Source organism: Sceloporus undulatus, chromosome 4 (assembly GCF_019175285.1).
Source record: "Sceloporus undulatus isolate JIND9_A2432 ecotype Alabama chromosome 4, SceUnd_v1.1, whole genome shotgun sequence".
In the NCBI taxonomy this organism is placed as follows: Eukaryota; Metazoa; Chordata; class Lepidosauria; order Squamata; family Phrynosomatidae; genus Sceloporus; species Sceloporus undulatus.
This window is the reverse complement of record NC_056525.1, coordinates 241,145,989-241,166,905: the sequence shown is the minus strand read 5'-3', so window position 1 is coordinate 241,166,905 and position 20,917 is coordinate 241,145,989. Positions and strand designations below refer to the sequence as shown.

The 20,917-nt window shown below is 40.9% G+C and overlaps 1 long non-coding RNA gene across 1 annotated transcript in view; it reads left to right on the top strand.

Moving 5' to 3' along the window:
* Positions 1-20,917, top strand: part of LOC121929265 — a 29,201-nt gene that overhangs the window by 2,503 nt on the left and 5,781 nt on the right. Inside the window, exon 2 of the long non-coding RNA XR_006103638.1 lies at positions 20,022-20,084. This is a non-coding gene — a long non-coding RNA (uncharacterized LOC121929265). The remainder of the gene's footprint in view (positions 1-20,021; positions 20,085-20,917) is intronic.

Below are 20,917 nucleotides of genomic sequence, written 5' to 3'. Positions count from 1 at the left end.
TATTATTATTATTATTATTATTATTATTATTATTATTATTATTATTATTATTCTCTGAAGCAGATTCACTATCCTATTCACATTAGTGCTTTGCCCTTGGAAATACAGAACAAGGAGCCTGTGTCTGAACTTTGCATTAGCCAAAGACAAAAAGACAGACAGACAGACAGACAATCTGTCCCAGTCATCTCATACATCTTCCAGCATGACAGCTCATTTGAAAGAAGACATGATAAACAAGACTACAGAATTGGGCCAGGCAATTCTGTGTCCCTTATGATCAGATGAAAGGAGAGTGAGCATTTGTCTCCTAAGTACCTTCATTTCTCAAGTGACCAGTCAGCATCCTGAGGCAGAATATTCCATTGCTATAATTTCGTCTCCTCTGGAACATGAAGCACTGAGGGAAAGAGAAGTCAATAAGAATATTTAATAAACAACACCAGGCCAGGAAGAGTGCAACTGAAATATTGCCAGCTTGTAATCCTTAAGGGTCCTATTCAATCCAATTTGCTTCCCTTAAAAACTAATTTTCGCTTATTTCATTGAAGTGCTCACCCTGCCCCACCATTTCAGAAGAATCACCTCTCCAGTGAACAGGCAGAAGAAAGCAACAACAGCACACCATGAGAACCACACACAAGCAGGGAAGGGAGCAGAATAATACCCTGAAAAGAGAAGCAAGTGATGCAATCTCCAGAGAGTCCCAAAGGAGAAAATTCCCCTTCCCAAGCTGCCACAGTTGCCTCCCTTTCCATTACATTAAGCATGATTCATCTGGTTCCCCTTCTTCTGAAGAAAAGGTAGAACAGAGTTCAGATTGAAAATGCCCCTGATGTGGATTTTGCCCTATTCATTTAATCCCCCCCCCCCTTATTTAGATCCTCCATTTCACCTGGCAAGGGATCCAGGGCAGCTTGCAAAAAGGCTAAAACCAGGTGAATTTAAACAAATAATTAAGAAAGGTTAAAATGCAATTAAACAAATTATCATACTAAAATGCCACTGAATTTTTAAAAAATATAAAATCAACTTCTAAAAATATGTAACAAAATTAAAAATACAGCATACCCTCCCCCTCCCCCATTGATTTAACCATTAAATGCCTTTTTGAATGAAAATGTATTTTCTTGCTGGCAAAAGGAGAGCAGAAAAGTGGATCACCCATAGACCCAAAGCCACCGAGAAGGCTCCTACCTATATATGTCCTCATCAGACCGGACTATGAAGATGGTGAGACTTAAAGACTTCCCCCAAGGATCTTAAAGTTTGGGAAGGTTCATATAGCCCTATCCCTGACAAAAGTCCAGAGATAGGAAAGTTACATTCAAGAAAATGTAGATAAATATATGTTTACTCCATTATCTATGTCCACTCAATTCGTTTTCCTCAACATGGTTCTATCTTTTGTGCACCTTATAGGCACTTCTTGGCTTTTCCCCTTCAGAACTCAAAGGCACTGAGCACTTTTGGAAACAAAGAGAAGTTGAAGATGTGGACAATATTTCGGGGGGGGGGGGGGGATGGTGTGATCAGAAGTATGTCCTGGATTGGAGCTCTATGATTGCTTTTTCTTCAGAAGAATAGGGTGTTGATTCTAATCTTGGGTTCTCCAAACTGGATTTCCACATGTGTCCTCCTAGCTGCACAAGGAACCATGTTTGTGGACAGGTTCTGCAGGCATAGGTCCTCATATGATGGTTAGCACACCCTGCATATCCTGCATTGTATTTGGGGTCCTGAAATACAGGCTAGAGTTCAGGTATAAATATTGGTCCAAAAAATCTAGCCTCTGCACACACTGTATGCATACAGTTGTCCGAGGCTGCTCTCTGTATTACCCTGAGACCCCAGTCTGAGCCACTTCCACTTTCTGTGGTCTACTCTTCAGTCAGGTAAATATTGCCCTCCTCAAACCCTGCAACCTCCACAGTCCAGTTTCCATATTTCCATTTCAGTTAGCTCTAAATGCTGTGTTTGCGTGAATGGCTATCATGTGTGTGATAGCACTTTCTAAATAAACCCCTCTCAATTCACCCAAACTTGGAGTCCTCCTCAGTTACTACCAATATACACTGGTGCCAATGGTCCTAAAGATTATCCAGCCTCTTGAAAAACTAATTTATTCCAACATCTAAAGTAACACTGACATACGTGGTGGTCAGCCCCCCAGTCCTCCCACCTTTCTTTGAGTAGCATGATCCAAATATTTAAGATAAAATTCATTCTCTAGTTCCAGAGAGATTAAACTAGGAAGCAATTTCTCTTGGTGATGAGGGTCCAGAGGAAATTCAAAGCACCACTAATTAGAGTTAAATAGAGATAATCTCTTCATTAACTAGGGTATCTTTCAGGATCACTGTAAGCCCCTTGGATCTCACTCTAGAATCAAACAAGATTAAGCAAGTCTGAGCATGTTACAGTTCAACAGTTATGTCTGTCTGTCTGTCTATCTACCTATCTGTCCTTTTATCTATCTCATCACTACCCCAGACATTTTTTCCACTGAGGTGGAGTATAAGTTGATACATATTCTACAATACAGAAGCCAAAGGGCTCAGCAGTTGGAACTGGATTTTAATACTTGGCAGCAGGCTAGTTTAGGAACTCAAGGGCAGGCCATGTATTCTCCAACAGAGGGGAATGGCCATCAAGGTCACAAACTAAAGATAAAGGGTGGAAGATTCAGGATAGATAAATGGAAGTACTTCATCACAAAACACAGAGTTAACATCTGGATCTCATTGTCATAAAATGGTAGTTACACTCAGTTTGTACAATTTTATAAGGGTATTGATACACTCATCAACATCTATTATATGTCACCTCCAGAATCAGAAGGACTGTGATTTTATTTATTTATTTATTTATTTGGTATCAGTTGCTAGAGAGTACAGTAAAGAGGCTACAGCAGCATTCATGTCTGGCTGGTAGGTCTCCTGTGGGCAACTCATTGGCTCCAGCTTGAACAGAATGTTGGTCTAGATAGACCTTTGGTCTAATCCACAATGGCCCTTATATCCTTAACAGAGATAGACAACACAAACATAAAACAATCAAAAGACATAGGCCCAGAACATACAAGCCAAATAAAGCGGCTTCCAGACACTGTGGGAGCCTGGTGTTCAAACAACACATGCTCCCAAAGTGTCTGGAAGCCACTCTGATGCCACACATTGGACCGGAGCAAAAAGGAGCTGACCTGGGACTGCGGCAGGCCACTGGGACCACGGTGGCAGCCCGCTTTGGAAGCAGGCTGTGAAGTCACCATGATCCTGGTGCAATCGCAGCCAGAGTGGCCAGAGGCCACTCCTTGCCACCCATCTGTTTCACCCCATAGAAGAACTATACATATAAGAAATGTTTGTACATAAACAGGAAGGGAGTACTTCCTGTGTTGGCATCCCCTCATGTCATGACTAACAAGTTTTATGATTGCTGCTATGTCAACTTTGACATAGGGCAACACTATGAATGAGATCCCTCCACAATCCTCAGTCAACAATTGCCCTGCTCTGCTCTTGCTAATTCTATGGCTTCCTTGACTGAAACAATTCATGGAATCATAGAGTTTGAAGAGACCACAAAGGCCATCCAATCCAACCCCCTGCCATGCAGGAACTCACAATCAAGGTACTTCTGACATATAGCCATCCAGCCTTTAATTAAAAATATACAAAGAAAGAGACTCTACCACATTCTGAGGGAGTGTGTTCCACTGTCAAACCACTCTTACTGTCAGGAAGTTCCTTCTACATAATGTTTAGGTGGAATCCCTTTTCCTTTAGCTTCCATCCATTGTTCTGTGCCCTGTTCTCTGGAGCAGCAGAAAATAAGCTTACTCCCTCCTCAATATGACATCCCTTCAAATATTTAAACAGGGTTATCATATTACCTTGACCATCTCTTCTCCAGACTAAACATACTCAGCTCCCTTTGTCTCTCCTCATAGGACATGGTTTCCAGACCCTTCAACTATAATGTGGCATACACTTTTCCTATTGCCTTTCACTTTGCCACATATTATTGAGCTATCCAATGAGTCATCTCATCTCATGAAATGTCCAAGTTATGACAGTCTCCATTCAGTCATCTTTGCTTCTAGTGAAAGTTCAAGCCTGGTCTATTCTAGGGCCCTTTTGATTCTCTTTTTAGCAGTCCATGGTTTCCACAGAATTCTCCTCAGGCACAATGTTTCAAATGACTTGATTTTCTTCCTGTCAGAATTCTTCACTACCTGACTTTCACACTGATATATAGAAATCAGGCAAACAGCAATATATGGGGAATTGAGCCCTGAAACTGGATAAGATCAAATAGCTGTCTAGACCAGGTTTCTGTGACTTGCAGTGGCCAACCAGTTCCCTATGGGAAGCCATCAACAAAGAGAACATGATTGTATAGTACTGCCTCTTAATAATAATAATTATATATATATATAATGCTGGGCTAGATGATCAAATAATCTAATCTGGTGTATGACAGCTTCATATGCATATTGTTTTCCATCAGCACATTTCAATTACAATACATGAATAAAAAAGCAAGTTACCAGCCTCCAATGATTTCTAGGCAATGAACATTGGACAATTTTACCCTCAAAACACCCTTGTGAGGTAGGTCAGGTTGAGAGAGGGTGACATACACCAAGTCTACCATCAATCAGTAGCAGATGGTGATTGACATGTGAGCAGGACAATTAATTAATTCTGGGTTGTTATTAACATCAGTATTAGTGTCATATTTATTTCTATTTTGATGTTTCCCCAGTTTAGGATTCAAAGAGGCTTACAACAAATTTTAAAAAATACAAGAGACAAAAAGTAAAATGAAATTAAACAATCGAAAAGTTAAAACCAGGTTAAAGCATATATTGTTAAACATGCAAAAGGGGTACATGGTCAAAATCAGTACTTTGAAATGTGCTCAGACCTGGACAGGCAGCCAGTGGATTTGCAACAAGGGACTGTGTGTTCCCTGCAGCCAACCCAAGTTAGCAATCCAGCTGCATCCATTTGAACCAGTTGAAGTTTCCAGTCTTCAAAGACAGCCCCACCTAGAGCATGTTACAGTAATGCCAACCAGGATGTAATCACAGCATGTTGCACTGGAGCAAATCTGACATCTCAAGAAATGGGCATGCCTGGTGCACAAGCTTTAACTGTGCAAATGCATTCCTAGTCCCCATTGAAACCTGAGCTTCCAGGCTCAGAGCTGAATCCAGGAGCAAACCCAAGCTCTAGACCTAGGTCTGAAGGGGAAGTATAACCCCATCCACTACAGGCCAAATCTATATTTTCTGATCTACCTTTCAACTGACCAAGATTTAGCCTGAACTTCAATACAGATGGCCCTCTATATTTGTGACTTAACTTTTGCAGATTTTATTATTCATAGATGTGATTAATATGTTCTCTCTAGGTCCTCCAGTGCAACTCTGCTAGAAGTTGACCATACAGTCATGCTGGAGGACCTAGAGATTCCTAGAGAAACCACTTCTCTAGGCATTTGAAGGTCTTCCAGCATGATTCTGTAGTCAGTTTCCGGGGGATGTTGACCACAGAGTTGCACTGGAGGACCTAGAGATTCCTAAAGAAGTGTTATCTCAGGTAAAAAAAATAGTGTTTTTTATTTTTATTTCCACTTTTATGGGAGCCTTGCATCCTTAACCCCAGAGAATGTAGAAGGTCCACTGCAGAGCTATTCAGGCTGCTGAATCTATTTTGTATGAGGGTTCATCTCCTTTACAGTTTGGACAAAACTCCAGAGCAGATTCCTTAATATGTTGGCTCATTTGTGGCTTGAACAAGGATCGTAGGTCATCCTAACCACTGCACCACACAGTTTCAACCTTTAAACTTTCTTTTTGTCTTGAAGTACTGAAACACTCTAAGTTAACATGGAAACAGAGGTGGACACAAATATATATACAGAGAGAGAGAGATCGAGAGATCAAGAGAGAGATCGGGGCTTGGAAAATTACTTTTAAAAAGCAATGTTCCCCTCCTCTTCATTTCCTTTCACTGTTTTCAGAATAGCCAATGGACTGTTTCCACACTGATTTTACTTCATAAACTGTCATAGGTTTTTCTTCCCATTTGTTCCTAGAAGCTCTATTTGAAAGCTGATACATGTGTTCCTTGGGACACTGAGCAGCCTGCTAATTGAACTTCATGGAAAAGCCAGTTCACTTTTCTTAGATTTTTCTGTTTTACAAGAGCTGTCAAGGAGTAGTCAGAATTTTTTTTTCTGTGGGATCCACATGAAAGACTCTTCTACCCACAAGCTGGGTCAATTAAGCATTCTTTCTCAGGAGTTGCTCAAAGATCAGTCATTTCCCACAGAGCTAGAAGCTTATCTGAGGAGCACCAGCCTTACTGTAAGGAACAAGGGCAAATATAACTGTGACATGAGACAAGAGCCAATGTGGTATAGTGATTTCAGTGCTACACTAGGCTTCCAGAAGACCAAGGTTCAAATCCCCACTCAGCCACAGAAACCCTTTGGACATGGGCAAGTCATAGTCTTTCAACCTCAGAGGACGGCAATAGCAAATGTCCTCTGAACAAATCTTGCCAAGAAAACCCTATGATAGTTTTGTTTTAGGATTGCCATATGTTGGAAACAATTCATGTGAGAACTTTTTTATCTGGGAACAACCACCAAGGTCTTTTTGCATATCCCCACTAGTCTTTTGAATGTAGCTCCATCATAATTAGAAGTTTGCTGCTCTTGATCCTTCTTTCTTTCCTTCCTTCCTTTCTTGGCCACTTTCCTAATAAACCTTAATATGGAATCGGCTCCCTCCCCCCCGCCAACTGTCATTGCACATATCACAAATTTTACCACTTAATACTATAATGTTTCTCAATATCCCTTTCCTAAATGAAGACAGTTAATTTGGGGCATGGATCTTAGGGGATACAGTGGTTCACTAGCTCTCCAATGGTAGAAAACCACCATCCCAGCAAATGTCATGAACCATGTCATTATTTCAACCTTGGCAGTCCACTACAAAGTAAGTCCTGGGCCTGCTTTGAATAAATGGAATTCAATTAGAGGGCAGCTATTCTCTGATCTCTTTTAATTGCCTGTAATGGGACTCTCTAAAGATGGTCAGTAAGCCAAGGTACTCCAGTTTTGCCTGAATTAGATGCAAGCCAACCGCTAATTCACTATAGTCCTACAGAGCCAGATTGCATTAGTTTACATTAGAGCAGAGAAAGCAAAATCTTGAGGAAGGATAAGATAGGTGCCAGGATTCTTCTGCCCTTTGCTCCAGGATCCTCATGCAGTATGACAAATGCAACATGTCCAACAAAAGTATCTATTCTGCTCTAATCCAATCAATTGTGCAAGTAACAAAGGCCATATGAACAAATCCTATTCTTGTCTGCTTCCAAAGAAAGCACAATGCTACTCCAGTGTTACCCTGTCCCAGTTCAGCAGCAGCGAGTCTCAAATAATCCTCTGTCCTCCCATGTTTTCAGCTGTTTTTAAAATATCCAAGTTTCTCTGTCTTTTCCTCCCACTTTCCCCCTTTGTCCTAAGCTTACCTCAGTGACTGCAAACTGAGTTCAGAGTGCAAATGTAGTTTACATTCAGTTAACTCTGGTCTTCTCTATACTGACCAGTGTTCCCAGAGTATTCTGGCCCCAGTGCTGCCCCAGATTCCCCTGTTACCTTTGCACTCCATAGTGACACCAGGTGACAGTCTACACACATGTCCTGTGCCACCCAGTGCTGGCCCCACTGTTGCAAGTCTCTCCCTTTAGGGTCAGAAACAAGGCACCCAGCTTCAATCTCAAGGCTGGGTGCCTTGTTGTGACCTCAGAGGAAGTGACTCGCACCAGAAGTGGTGACAATGAGTGGCACAGTGGGACATGCATGTAGAAAGCTGCTTGCCATCACTACAGAGTGCTATGTATTTTCCTGCAAAATCTGGAGCAAATGGTGCAGGGTTTTTTACACCAGTTTAGGGGAGGGATAGGACAAATTTGATGAAGAATTGACTTCATGTTGTGAAGACAGTCCGCAGTTGGTTCAAGAATTTGTCCCTATGTCATGGAGACAAGTTGCAGTGAGAGCAGTGGCAAAGTGGTTTAACTGACCCATGTAGATATGCCCTCAGTGGGATAGGCGGAGAGGAGAGGGTGGGGTCTTCCCCTTTCATGTAGTAGGCTCAGGCAAAAACACACAAATACCACCCTGGCCTTGGAGGGAGAGAAGGAGAGGAAGGCACAGCTTCAACATGCTTAGTCCTAAAGGATGTTGAAAGGCCCTCCCTCCATTCCAATTGGCACTGCCTTTGCCTAAGAGGAAGAGAAGAAGAGGTAGGCATAGCTCCATCATTCCTAAGTTCAGAGGGAGATGAAAGCCCCTGCCTCCAACTTAACTGCTACCATCCTAGGCACAGAAGGAGAGAAGGAGAGGCAGGCACAGCTTCACCATGCCTAGTTCCAGAGGCAGATGAAAGGCCCTCCCTCCATCTTAACTGCTACCACTCTGCCCTTGGAGGAAGAACTGGGAGCATCTGCCAGATTTGATCCCCTTCCTCATTGCCATTCCCTTCTCCTTTGTGTCAAATCTTTTTGGACTTTAAGCCTGAGGACAGGGAACAGTCAAATCAACAACCTGTAAGCCACTCTGTACCTTCTTTGTAGCTGAAGACTGGGGTATAAATACTTTAAATAAATAAATAAATAAATAACCGGTTGGGACCTCTCCTAGCTTGTGCGTTTATATAAAGTTTCATTGATAACTTTTGCCATCTTGACCTTACTGTGATGTTCCTCTGAAGTGCTGGAAGAGTGTATGCAACAGCTGCTTCTCAGCAAGGCCAAGCATGTGAGGAGGAACCCAACTCTCCTTCCTGGACCAGTTGCATCAGTGGCCACCCAAGCCTCATGATGTTTCAAACCCGTGGCTTCTCACAAGTTGTCAAGGTAACAGCAAAAAAGTCCACCAGTGTGAGGAAGGCTTTGTTTCATTTGGCTTGTTTTATATTAACTTTAACATTCTTGAAAACAATGCTATGCCTTATTCTGTCCAGAAAAGCAAGGCTAAGTGGTACTTCTGCCTCTGAAATGCCTCAAAAAAAAATCAAATGCACATTTGAAAAGCTGACCTACATATGTGAATGCAACAAAGGAAAAGGGGGAAAGAAGGGAAAATCTATACCTAAGGAACTTGAGCTGTTGTTTTCACTGCAATACTCCTGCCAAAGCATTAGCTTTGATAAGGAGACTTTTTCATCTCTGCCGTTTCACACTCTCCTTCTCCATCCTGTTTTAAAAGTCAAAAGAATAAAGGCAGAAATGTTGAGGTCTAACTTATTAAAAGGTCTGAAACGTTTTTTTTAAAAAGCATTTCAGGAAAACTCATTCTGAGATAAAAGTCTATCATCAGAGAATGAGAATTACAGCAGACTTAATCGATTCTGATATAATCAGATTGCTTTTTAGGCCTGGTTTTTTCTCTCTTTCTTTCTTTCTAATCCTGCCAGGCTTGTAATTTTTTTTTAAAAAAATACTTTTTCGGCCTCAGCAGCATGTGGTGCATTGTGTGGAATATAGTGGCAAATGAGGAACATTATTTTTGAACCTTCCTTTTGTCTACAGTCCTCCGAATGGAATGAGAGGTCATCGGTGATGGATAGAAAAATTGTTCACAGATGAGGAGAATATGTTCTCCCACCCATAAATGTTACCTATATGGGAATTGCCAATACAACAATCTAGGAAAGCTCTGTCTGTGTACCTTAAAGCAGTGTTTGCAAAAACATGATTTAGCCATGCACAAGTGAGAAAATAAATGGTTTTTTCGAGCATAACAGACAACCTGACAGTTTTCTATTAGATGGAGAGATGGAACTGCCTCCACAGATACCAAGCTAGGAGCAAGCCATTGTTATCAGCAAACCTACATATCTCTTTACAGTGAGCAAAAGGTAAGTATATTGCAAACACACATATGTACATTATCACTCCATGCAAATGACAAATTTGATTTGTTGGGTCACACGCTTTTCTGCCTTGCAAAAAGCTTTTATAAAACAGAAACTTGGCAAAGCTACCACCAATGGCAGCTAGTAACAGTCAGCCTCCATATCAGTGGAGTGGTGGGTCTCCTCAGGATTTTAGTCTGAAGAACTTTTAGTCTAAAGACCAAAGTCCTGTCTAGCCCACCATTATGTTTTTACACTGGCAAACTGGGTGGAGTTTTTTTGGGAAGCCCACAATTTAAAGATGAGAGCAACTCCCCCTTTCATTCAAGTTCACTCAGTAAATGGTATTCTGGAATATATTATTAATAATATTTATATTTTTCCTAGTCTGGGACCCATACCCCCTGTACACACCGGCCTTAAAGGCTGGGTTGGGGGTGGAGTCGGGGCATAGCGTCTATGGGACATATGCCCCAGCTCTACCCCCAGGGTGGCAAGATGCTGCTTGCTACATCCCCAGCACTGCATCCACACAATGCAGCAGTGAGGGAGTGCCATAAAGCCACACCGGCATGGCTATGACACCCTTCCAGGGCACAAAAGAAGCTGCTTTAGGCTGGATTGGGGCCACAGTGTGTGCTTGCCGCAGCCCCAATCCGATGAAAATGGAGGCACCTGCAGGCCACCCCTTAGGGGCAGTCTGCACAGCCCCAAAGAGCTCAAAACATGGGCAAACTCATACATTGCCTCTAATGAGGGAACTGTACCAAGGACAAGAGGTCACCATCAGAACAGAATTTGGGGAAACAGAGTAGTTCCCAGTAAGCAAAGGGGTCAGGCAAGGCTGCATCTTATCACCCTACTTATTTATATGCTGAAAACATTATAAGAAAAGCAGAATTAGAATCAGTAAAAGGAGGAGTTAAGATAGGAGGAAGCAGCATTAACAACCTAAGATATGCAGACAACACTATATTATTAGCAGAAGACCTTCAGAAATTGGAACAGTTACTAGGAAGGTGAAAGATGAAAGTGGAAAGGCAGGTCTGATGCTGAACATAAACAAAACAAAAATAATGACCACAGAAGGAATACACAAATTCAATCTAGAAAATGAGGAAATTGAAATAATTAAAGAATTCCCATATCTAAGATCAAACATTGACAAGAATGGGGACTGCAGTCAAGAAATAAGAAGAAGACTAGGAATGGGAAGGGCAGCTATGAAAGAACTGGAAAAGATCCTGAAGAGCAAAGACTAAAGTCAGAATCGTCCAGGCTATTGTATTCCCAATTACCATGTACAGATGTGAGAACTGGACAGTGAAGGAAGCAGACAGAAAGAAAACCATCTCATATGAAATGTGGTGCTGGAGAAGAGTATTTGGGATACCATTGACAGCCAAGAAGACAAACAAATGGGTTCTTGAACAGATCAGACCAGGGCTCTCTCCTTGGAAGCAAAGATGATCAAGTTGAGACTGTCATACTTTGGCCACATCATGAGAAGGCATGGATTACTAGAAAAAACAATAATGCTATGAAAGGTGGAGGGTGGAAGAAAGAGAGGAACACCAGAAACCAGATGGATAGACTCAATCAGGGGGTTATGTCAAGGGTTTGCTGGATGTGGGCAAGACAATGGAGGATAGGGATTCTTGGAGTTGTCTCATCCACAGGGTCGCCATGAGTCGGAACCGACTCAAGGACAGCTAACAACGACAAACAACTACTCTACAAATTTTTAGCCTTTTTCTCCCCTAATCACATCCCTTTTTGAAGTTGTTCAGGTTGACTGCCACCTTTAAATCTTCTGGTGGTTAATTCTGTTTGAAGGTATTTCTTTTTGTCTGTACTGTATTTCCCACCTCTCAGGGGGAACCCCCATCATTCACTGCTCTATGGCCGAAAAACAGTAACCTCCAACTGGATCAGAGAAAGTACTATGACATTATAAAGATACAAAAATGGATACATGCAATAATCAAGACTGTTTATGAAACTTCAGAATGACTAATTTTAGGTGTTTCAAAAGAGACATGCAAAACAGAATGTGGTTCACTAAGTCGAATTAGAACAATGTTTTTCAGAACAACTAGATATACTGATATGAAGTGTCCAGAGGAGATTACAGTAATGATACAGCAGCTCAAATAAGATGATGACAAAATCCATTCTTGGGATCTTGAACTAGACGTTACGACCTGATAGGTCTTCTTCAGATCACTATGTTCAATCAGTATAGTAGTATTCTTCCTTTTTCATTCACCATGACTGCATAGTAACTGGGATATGTTTTTAAACTGAAACCATAAGAATTATCTAAATAAATTTACTTACAGATTCAGAATTCCTCAAGAGTTTTTGTATCTTTATAATTTCACAGTACTTTCCTTGATCCAGTTGGAGGTTATTGTGTTCTGACTGTATCTCCCACCATTTCACAGTATTATGCAGTGAAGGGAATCATGCATATCTACTTTCTCTAAATCATGTATAATTTTATATACTCTTATCATGTCTCCCCTTGTTTGTCTGCTTTTTTATAAGATAAATAAGACCCAGATGAATAGAACCATACCTCTTTATTGGTTCCAATTCAGCTGTTTGGTAGAAAGCAAAAAGGATGTGATAACACAATGTTTTTTGGAGCATTTTGCACTCCACAAGAGCAAAGTATATTGAACTGAATGCAGTAATACAGAGAGAATGAACAGCTTTTTATTAAACTGGCTAGCTAAGAAAGAGCAAACAGCATTCTTTAGCTCCTAAAGTCTAGAAATTCCCAAATGTTAGGGGCTATTTCTAAGTCAGCAGTTCATTTATGACATTGACAGTGGATTGATTTGCAGTAGAGTGGAAATTAAGAATATTTTTTTAAAAAGCATTAAAATTGAGCTGTTTTTAAAGAGAGGCTTTCATTCTTAATTTGATTTTTTAAAAATAACAAATGTGTATGTGAAAGCCTGCCTCCCCCTTTCCACCCATCGCTGCTGACCAATGCAAAATGTGAATTGTTCAAGCAATTTACAGCAATCAATTTTTAATGGATATCTTCTTTCTCAACCCATCTATTAATTTATAATTTTGCTACTTCCAGTGCCAGAAGCAAAATTTGCTGCTTCTCTGGTGTCTTTAATGGGATATCATTGTCTTAGTTAATTGTTCTTGGACTCATAAGTCAAGGTGCAGCCATGTTGAAGACACATTGGCCTCACAAGAAAACCAAGTGGTCTGATGCAAACTCTAAGCACTGCCAAACTAACCTAGGATCATGGGACATACCTGAAGCCTGATTTGCTGGCATGGGGGGGGGAGTCTGGGGGCTAGCACATTCTCATGAAAATTGTGACTTCCTTTTCTAGGAAGCTGATTTCCTTGGCATGACCAGATGAAGATGTAGGCAGCTGGTCAGTCAACAGTTAGATGCTAGCATTGGGATGTTCCTCTTAGAGCTGAGGTCAGAATGCATAATCTTTCCTCTGGAAAGAGCCTGGGAATGTCACTGGCTAGTAGGGATCTCAGGGTCTGGGTCTTTCTCTTTATTTTCCAGCAAGATGGAGAGGAATCCCAGAGTGATATCATTGTCTTGAACATTCTGTGTTTGTGTGTGTGTGTTCACTTTAGACTTGGATACTTGTTTATTTTAATAGCATCTGTTCACCAACCGTGGCTGATGCTTAACGTCTCATGGTTAACGACATCATCAGGGTCCCCCCCCCACTTTGTTACATCGGCAAGGGATTCCCCCATGACCTCATCAGGCATCCCTGAAATCCCAAGGTCTGGGATGGTACCAACCCTGGCAACCTTCCTGGGCTGACCTTGATAAATGGCATTCTCCCACGTACTTCTCTAAGCTCTCTATGGTCTATGGCTTAATGTTGGATTTTGAAGTGATGTGGTTCACCTTTCATTTTTTTAGTAGAGGTGGGTGACTGTTAGAATCTGGGGCCGTTCTAAAGTCCCTGGACAGCTTCTAAGGTCACACACGTCCCACAAAAAGAAATCAAAATTTTGGTCCCAAATTGGGGGGAGGGGGATATCATAAGGATTTTTGCCAATTTAGACCAAGAAGAGAACTTTCTAACCACAGAAAGCTACTGGGAACCCACTTCATGTTCTCTTTCTGTGTTATAAAAAGGTCTTTACTGGACCTAAAATGGACCAGGCAGCAAAAATGTGGTTAAAATGCCCCCATGCTTCCTAGAATGTGTTTAGGAGCATATGAGAACAAAAGAAAAGGTTACACCTGGTGGCCCCCAAGGGCCACAAAAGAGCCATGAGGCCCATGGTTTAAACCAGGGGTAGGCAACCCTTTTGAGCCGGGGGCCGGGTTGCTGTCCCTCAGACAACTGGGGGGCCGAAGCCAAAAAATAAATAATTAATTTTTTAAAAAATAAATAAATAAATAAATAAATCGGGACAAATGTAGGACAAAATTTTCAAATGGAGGGCACTTTTTAAATAAAAATGGAGGACATACAAAAAAATTTGCTGATTTTTTAAAAAATGTTAAGATAAATGCATGTTTCTGAGGCTTCTATAGACAATTGCCCCCCAAAGGCCCCGGTGGCAATCGGCGGCAGGACCGGGCGAGGGCCGGTCCCAAGGCCTCGCCGGGCCGCATCCGGCCCGCGGGCCGCAGGTTGCCTACCCCTGGTTTAAACCCTCAACATCAGTAAAACAATCTGATTCAACCTCAACTGAAAGGCTTTGTTTCTCTCCAACATTTCACAAATGAAAACCAGGACAAGTGGGAGGACAGAGAATTAACTGGAGACTGTCCCTGTCAGACTGAGACAGTTGCAGGGCATGGTAACAACATCACATTCTTTCCCCATTATGCGTTTTTACCATCTCCATCAAATGAAGAAGCCTATGAGGCTTCATGATGCATTTTATGCCTTTCGGTTGGCCCAGTAAATGCAGTGTCATGGGATGGAATCTCGACCTTGTGGTTCTGAAATCAAAGTGAATTTCTTCTCATGCCAAATTTTGAAGTGCAAAAAGGCTATTTCCTCAAGCAGTATCTAATCTACCCAAATCAATTTGTTTCCCTAGCCAATGTTTGTGTAACTGTTTCCCCCTATCTCCTTGGTGTGGCTTTTGTATCGTGTCTATAAAATTGTGATCCTACAAGCAAAGGATATTTTGGGCCCAAACAGACAGGTCAAAATAAAGCTGCTTCGAGTCACTTTGGAGGTATGCTGTTTAAATGATGCATGCATCCTAAGGGGCCGGAAGCCACCCCAAAGCCATGCTCCAGATCTAAGGACTGGAGCGCAGCTTTGGCACAGCTTCTAGACTCTTAAGATGTGTGTCTCATTTAAACAGCATACCTCCAAAGTGATCCAAAGCAGCTTTACTTTGGCCTGTCTGTTTGGGCCCTTAATCTTTTAAAATTTGAAAGCACATTTTTGGGCACTTTATAATTCCTTATAAGTATTACATAAATAAAGAAAAAAATGATGCTGTCTCTTTCGTGTCACACTTCTCCAAAGCCTTGGAAGATTAAATAACAAGATGATTCCCTCCCCCTTGTTTTTTCACACATATGTGTGAAGCATATTGAAGAACCAACGATGAGAACAAGCGAGACAGAGAGGCAGATTATCAGTGGTTGGCTTGTTTCCCTTTTCTTTTAACCAAAACACAATTGTGACAAGGTGTCACTCTCTTGAAAATATGAGCACATGCAACAAATTGATTCAGTATGTGCTGAAGCAACATTAATCCAACTCCAAATTTTCACTGTGGACACATAACCTAATACATTTCAGCCACTCTATAACAACAGGACTGATGTCACACAAAGTATGGCTGTTTTTCTCTCTTTCTAAAAGGACTGTTAGTAGGGAGGAGATACTATTTTCACTGTAACTTAAGACTCTTATTGACAGAAAGAACTAAAATCACTAGTGGATTTTATTTCAGAAAGTAATAACAATAACCTACTATAGGACTGCAGCTTATTTATTGATGAACCAGTTAGATTAATTAATTTTAAACATTTCTAATTGACTAAAATGCCATTCCCACCTAATTAAGCAACATTTTTCAAAGTTGCATGTTATTAATCACTGAGCAATTGTTTACAAAATTAATTAACTTTACCTATACCAATGACACTAGTCCAGGTGTGAGGGGTCTATTATTCTGCAGATGCTGATGGATGCCAGCTCCCATAAAACCCAACCAACATAATCAATGAGCAGGGATAACTCTAACATCAACAAAATTGATATACTCTAACATCAAGAAAACAAAAATAATGGCCACAGATGATTTACTTAAGCTAAAAGTGGATGATGAAGATGTTGAATAATTAAATGTTTTTCTTCACCCAATCATCAATAAAAATAGAGACTGTACTGAAGAAATCAGAATAAAAGAATCTAATCCATCTAATCCAACCCATTGCTGCACAGAAAAGAAACAATTAAAGCACTCATGAAAGATGCTCATCTGACCTCTGTTTAAAGACCTCCAAAGAAGGGGAGTCTATCACTCTCCAAGGCAGTCTATTTGATTGTTGAACAGTTTTTACAGTAAAGAGGTTCTTCCTAATGTTTAAGTAAAATCTCTTTTCTTGCCATTAGAATCCATTAGTTCATTTAACAGTCATCTTCCAGCCTGTGAGGGAGAGAATAGGCTGGTCCAGCTCCATCAGGGCTAGCTGAACTAAGAAAATGAGCCCTCCCTCTGGTCCATCTGCCTGGTCAGCTCCGAGGGAAGAAAAGAATGCTGGATCTGATTCCCCCCCCCCCCCACCATTCCCTCTCCTTTTTGTGTCGTGTCTTTTTAGATTTGTAAGCCTGAGGGCAGGGAACCGTCTATTATCCCCTCTGTTGTAAGCTGCCCGGATTCCCAGTGATTGGGCGGCATATAAATAAATCATATTATTATTATTATTATTATTATTATTATTAAATCTAATTGCAGAAGCAGCAAAAAAGGAAGGAAGGAAGGAAGGAAGGAAGGAAGGAAGAAAAAGGGAAAGGAAAAAAGATAAAAGAAGAAGCTTCTCTCATCTTCTATATGACATAGCTTTAGATACTGAAAGATAGTTATTACATCATCTCTTAGTCTTCTTTTCCCCTGGTTAAAAATACTAAGCTACCTAAGTCATCCATTATAAGACTTTTTGCCTAGATGTAGTACCTTTACATTTACTGATGATGATGATGAATGAATGAATGAGATTTTATTTATATACCGCCATTCCTTCAATCATGGCGGTTTACAGAATAATAAAAATACAAAATTACACAGAGTCCCCCCATATTAAAACAATACAATACAAAATTATAAAATCCATCATTCAATCCTAATAATTAAAAACCAGTAAAAACACAGTGGAAGCAGTTCCAACCATTACAATACACACAATACACAAGGAGAAGGATGGCATTAGGACACGTGGGGGAAAGCTTGGCGAAAGAGGTAAGTCTTGAGGTTTTTCCTAAAAGACTCCAGGGAGGGGGCCGAGCGGAGCTCGTCAGGGAGAGAGTTCCAAGTCTGCAGGGCCGAAGCAGAGAAAGCCCTATGCGCAGACACCGCATATCTCATCATCTGATGATGATGATGATGATTGCCTTCTATTCCATAATCTAAGTCACCCAACACTAGGGTCAAGACAGAATCCTGAGGCATCACAGTAGTCACTTCTCTCCTGGATCAGTTAGTCAACCAACTATGAATCCATCTAACAGTAGCACTGTCCAGCTCACAGATCACCAGCTTGCCTGCAAGAATATAATGGGAGATCTTTACAAAAGCCCTAGTGAAATCAAGATATACTACATATACAGTACTCCTTGATCTATCAAGCTTGAAAATGCGATAAAGAAAAGAAATAAGATTAGTTTGTCATTACTTGTTTTTGAAAAACCCATGCTCATGCTGGCTATTAGTAATCACAGCATTTTTTTTTCTTAGTGTGCACAGACTAACTGTTTATTCATCTGTTCTAGAACCTTTCCTAGTATTGATGTCACGTTCACTGGTCAGGTTGCCCAGTTCCTCTTTGGAAGGACAGCTATGAAGGAACTAGATGAGATCCTGAAGTATAAATATATATAATTAAATATCAAAGTCAGGATCATCCATGCTATAGGATTTCCAATTTATATGCATGACTGTGAAAGTTGGACAATGCAGAAAGCCAATAAGAAGAAAATAAACTCACACCAGACCCAGGTTTTCAGTACTCCATCTTTCTTTTCTAGGAAGCACATAATCTTTTACTTGCTCTAAGACTTTGACCACCTACGTTTCTTTCAGCAAACAGTCACAAGCAAGAGCTTGAGAATTCTACCTTTTTACCACTACAATTGCCCACGCTGACTGGAGAGGAGGAGCCCCAAGGTTATCACTCTCCAAAAAGAACTTTTCCAAGCAATTTCTCAAAGGACATTCTCCTGCTTCAGAACCATTTGGCACTTCCCCTTCTGTGCCTGCAAGTCATCATAGGTCTCCTGACAGTATAAGAACTGGAAGCAAGAAGGAGTGTGTGAGAGAGTGTGAGAGAAGGAAAAGGAGAAAGAAATGAGCTTTCAAGACAGATTAAAATTAGGACACTGGGATGGGGAATTGGAAAAAAAAGCTGCAACCAGCAAGAAAGCTGAAGTCTGGGAGAGATTTTTTAAAACTTTTTTGGGGAGGTTAATGTATTATTTTTGTTCTTCAGCAAATTTATAAATGGATGTCAAAATTAGATGTCAGGGAGGAATTCCCGTGGAATCTCCTCTCAACAAATGGGGGTGAAAGCCACCTTCAATGAATGAGAAAAATCCATTTGTGCACTCTTTGGGGAAATAAGGCCTTGTATGAAGAGATACACCCACCTATCCACCATACAAATCTCCTGTGTTTGTGGACAGATGGGACACTGACTATAAAGATGTGCAAATGGCAACTCGGTCCATCAAAAAGAATTAAGAGAGAGAAAGAAGCCAGCATAGTACCCACATTAAATATGGATCAAAATGAACCTGAACAACACAAAACACTACACAGTCAGATGGGCTACCCAACTGAGAGCCAAATCTCATGGCAAGAGATGTCACCAAACTGAAGCGTTGGGCATAGGAAATGTTTCTAGATGCTTAATTCCCTTGAGTTTCTACCTAGGGATGAAGCATGAGTCAGGTGTGTTTGACAGTATATGTATGTGTGTGGAAATGATCTCAGGGTCAGAAAGTAATACAGTGTGCCCGCGTTATATACGGACACAATATACGTGGCTTTCAGCATAAGCTGAAAGCTGCAAGGGGTGGCACATTCCATTCATCTGAATGGGGTGCGTGCCACCACACCGCAGCCGCATGCACGAACCTCATTACTGTCAATGGCGCTCAAGCATAAACTTTTTTTATAGATCCCTGCATAAAAAAGGGTGGGCTGTAAAATGAGTAGTAAAACTAAATCTACACATTAGGCCTTTTTCAAGGTTATCCTCCTAATGTTGAGGTGGAATCTCTTTTCCTGTAGTTTGCATCCATTGCTAAAGGAAAAGAGATTCCTCCTCAACATTAGGAGGAATTACCTGACAGTAAGGGCTGTTCGACAGTGGAACACACTCCCTTGGAGTGTAGTGGCGTCTCCTTCTTTGGAGGTCTTTAAACACAGGCTGGATGGCCATCTATCAGGGATGCATTGATTGAGATTTCCTGCATGGCAGGGGGGTTGGACTGGATGGCCCTTGTGGTCTCTTCCAACTCTAAGATTCTATATCTCTGTCACTGGCTGACATCCTAGGTTGGGATTGCATAATATAAAACTCAACATGCAGAGGTATGCATTAATTGTGCTGTGCCACACTTGTGCTGAGTGACACAGGGGGGATATAGACGGGCAGCTCCATGCCCCCCAATTTTGCCCCTTGTCGGCAGAGTTTGGCACCAATGTGCTCCCTAAAAAGGAGTTGCTCTGTATCTAGGATACAGATGCGCCATGATGACATTTCCAACTTCCTCCTGTCTGCTCTTCACCATGATCAAATAATTTTACTTACTCTCAACTTTTTCCATTAACCTGTTTTGATCCCCCCCCTTTGTTTTTTCTTCCACAGCCATCAAATAAATGAAACAGCAGCTAAGGAAGAAACAGTGATAGGATCTGATCAAATTTGAAGGTAAGAATGAACTACTGTCTTTTCAAAAAATATATTCTGTGTCAGTTATACATAAAGGTGGATCCAGATGAAACATTTTTCACTAAGTTTCTTCTCAAAGCAAGCAATGATCAATCATAACATTTTTCTTCCTACTGTAAAAAAGTCTTCAAAAACAACCTGTTTTTGGGACCTTATTCCCAATTTAGGATTTATTCTCTTCAAAATTCACATGTAGTTGGTTTATGCAGAGAGCAGCATTTTTAGTGCAAGGAATGACATTTTGTGGCAGGAAATAATAATAGTGTTATTCTGTGCAAAACAGCCATGTCCACAGAATAAATCCTGAACTGTGAAGAATCTTGCCAGTCCAGGATTCTTCTCTGTAGGCTTTCTCAATAATCCAAAAACATGGTTTATATTAATTTTCTGAATAGTTTAATATCTTAATATTTCCAGACATAGCCACGCTTAGCATAGACCCATTGGAAATGCCCTCACTGTATGACAGATTGTGAAAAGTTACTTTTAAGAATAATGGATGTAATGACATATTGAAGCCATCCATAACTGAGCAGTAGTAAACTGATGTTCTGGTTCCCAAAGCATCGCATTTACCCTGCACAGTTACGGATGGCTTTAATGTGTCATTGTATTAATTCTTCTTAAAAGTAACTTTCCAAGCTCTAAAACAGCATCCCAATCTATATTGGGAGGGAGCAGGCACACACTGATTATTTGTGAAAGAAAGGCCCCATACAGACTGCCAAAATAAAGCTGCTTCAGGTTACTTTGAAGGTACGCTGTTTAAATGATGCATGTGTCCTAAAAGTTCAGAAGCTACAGTAAGAGAT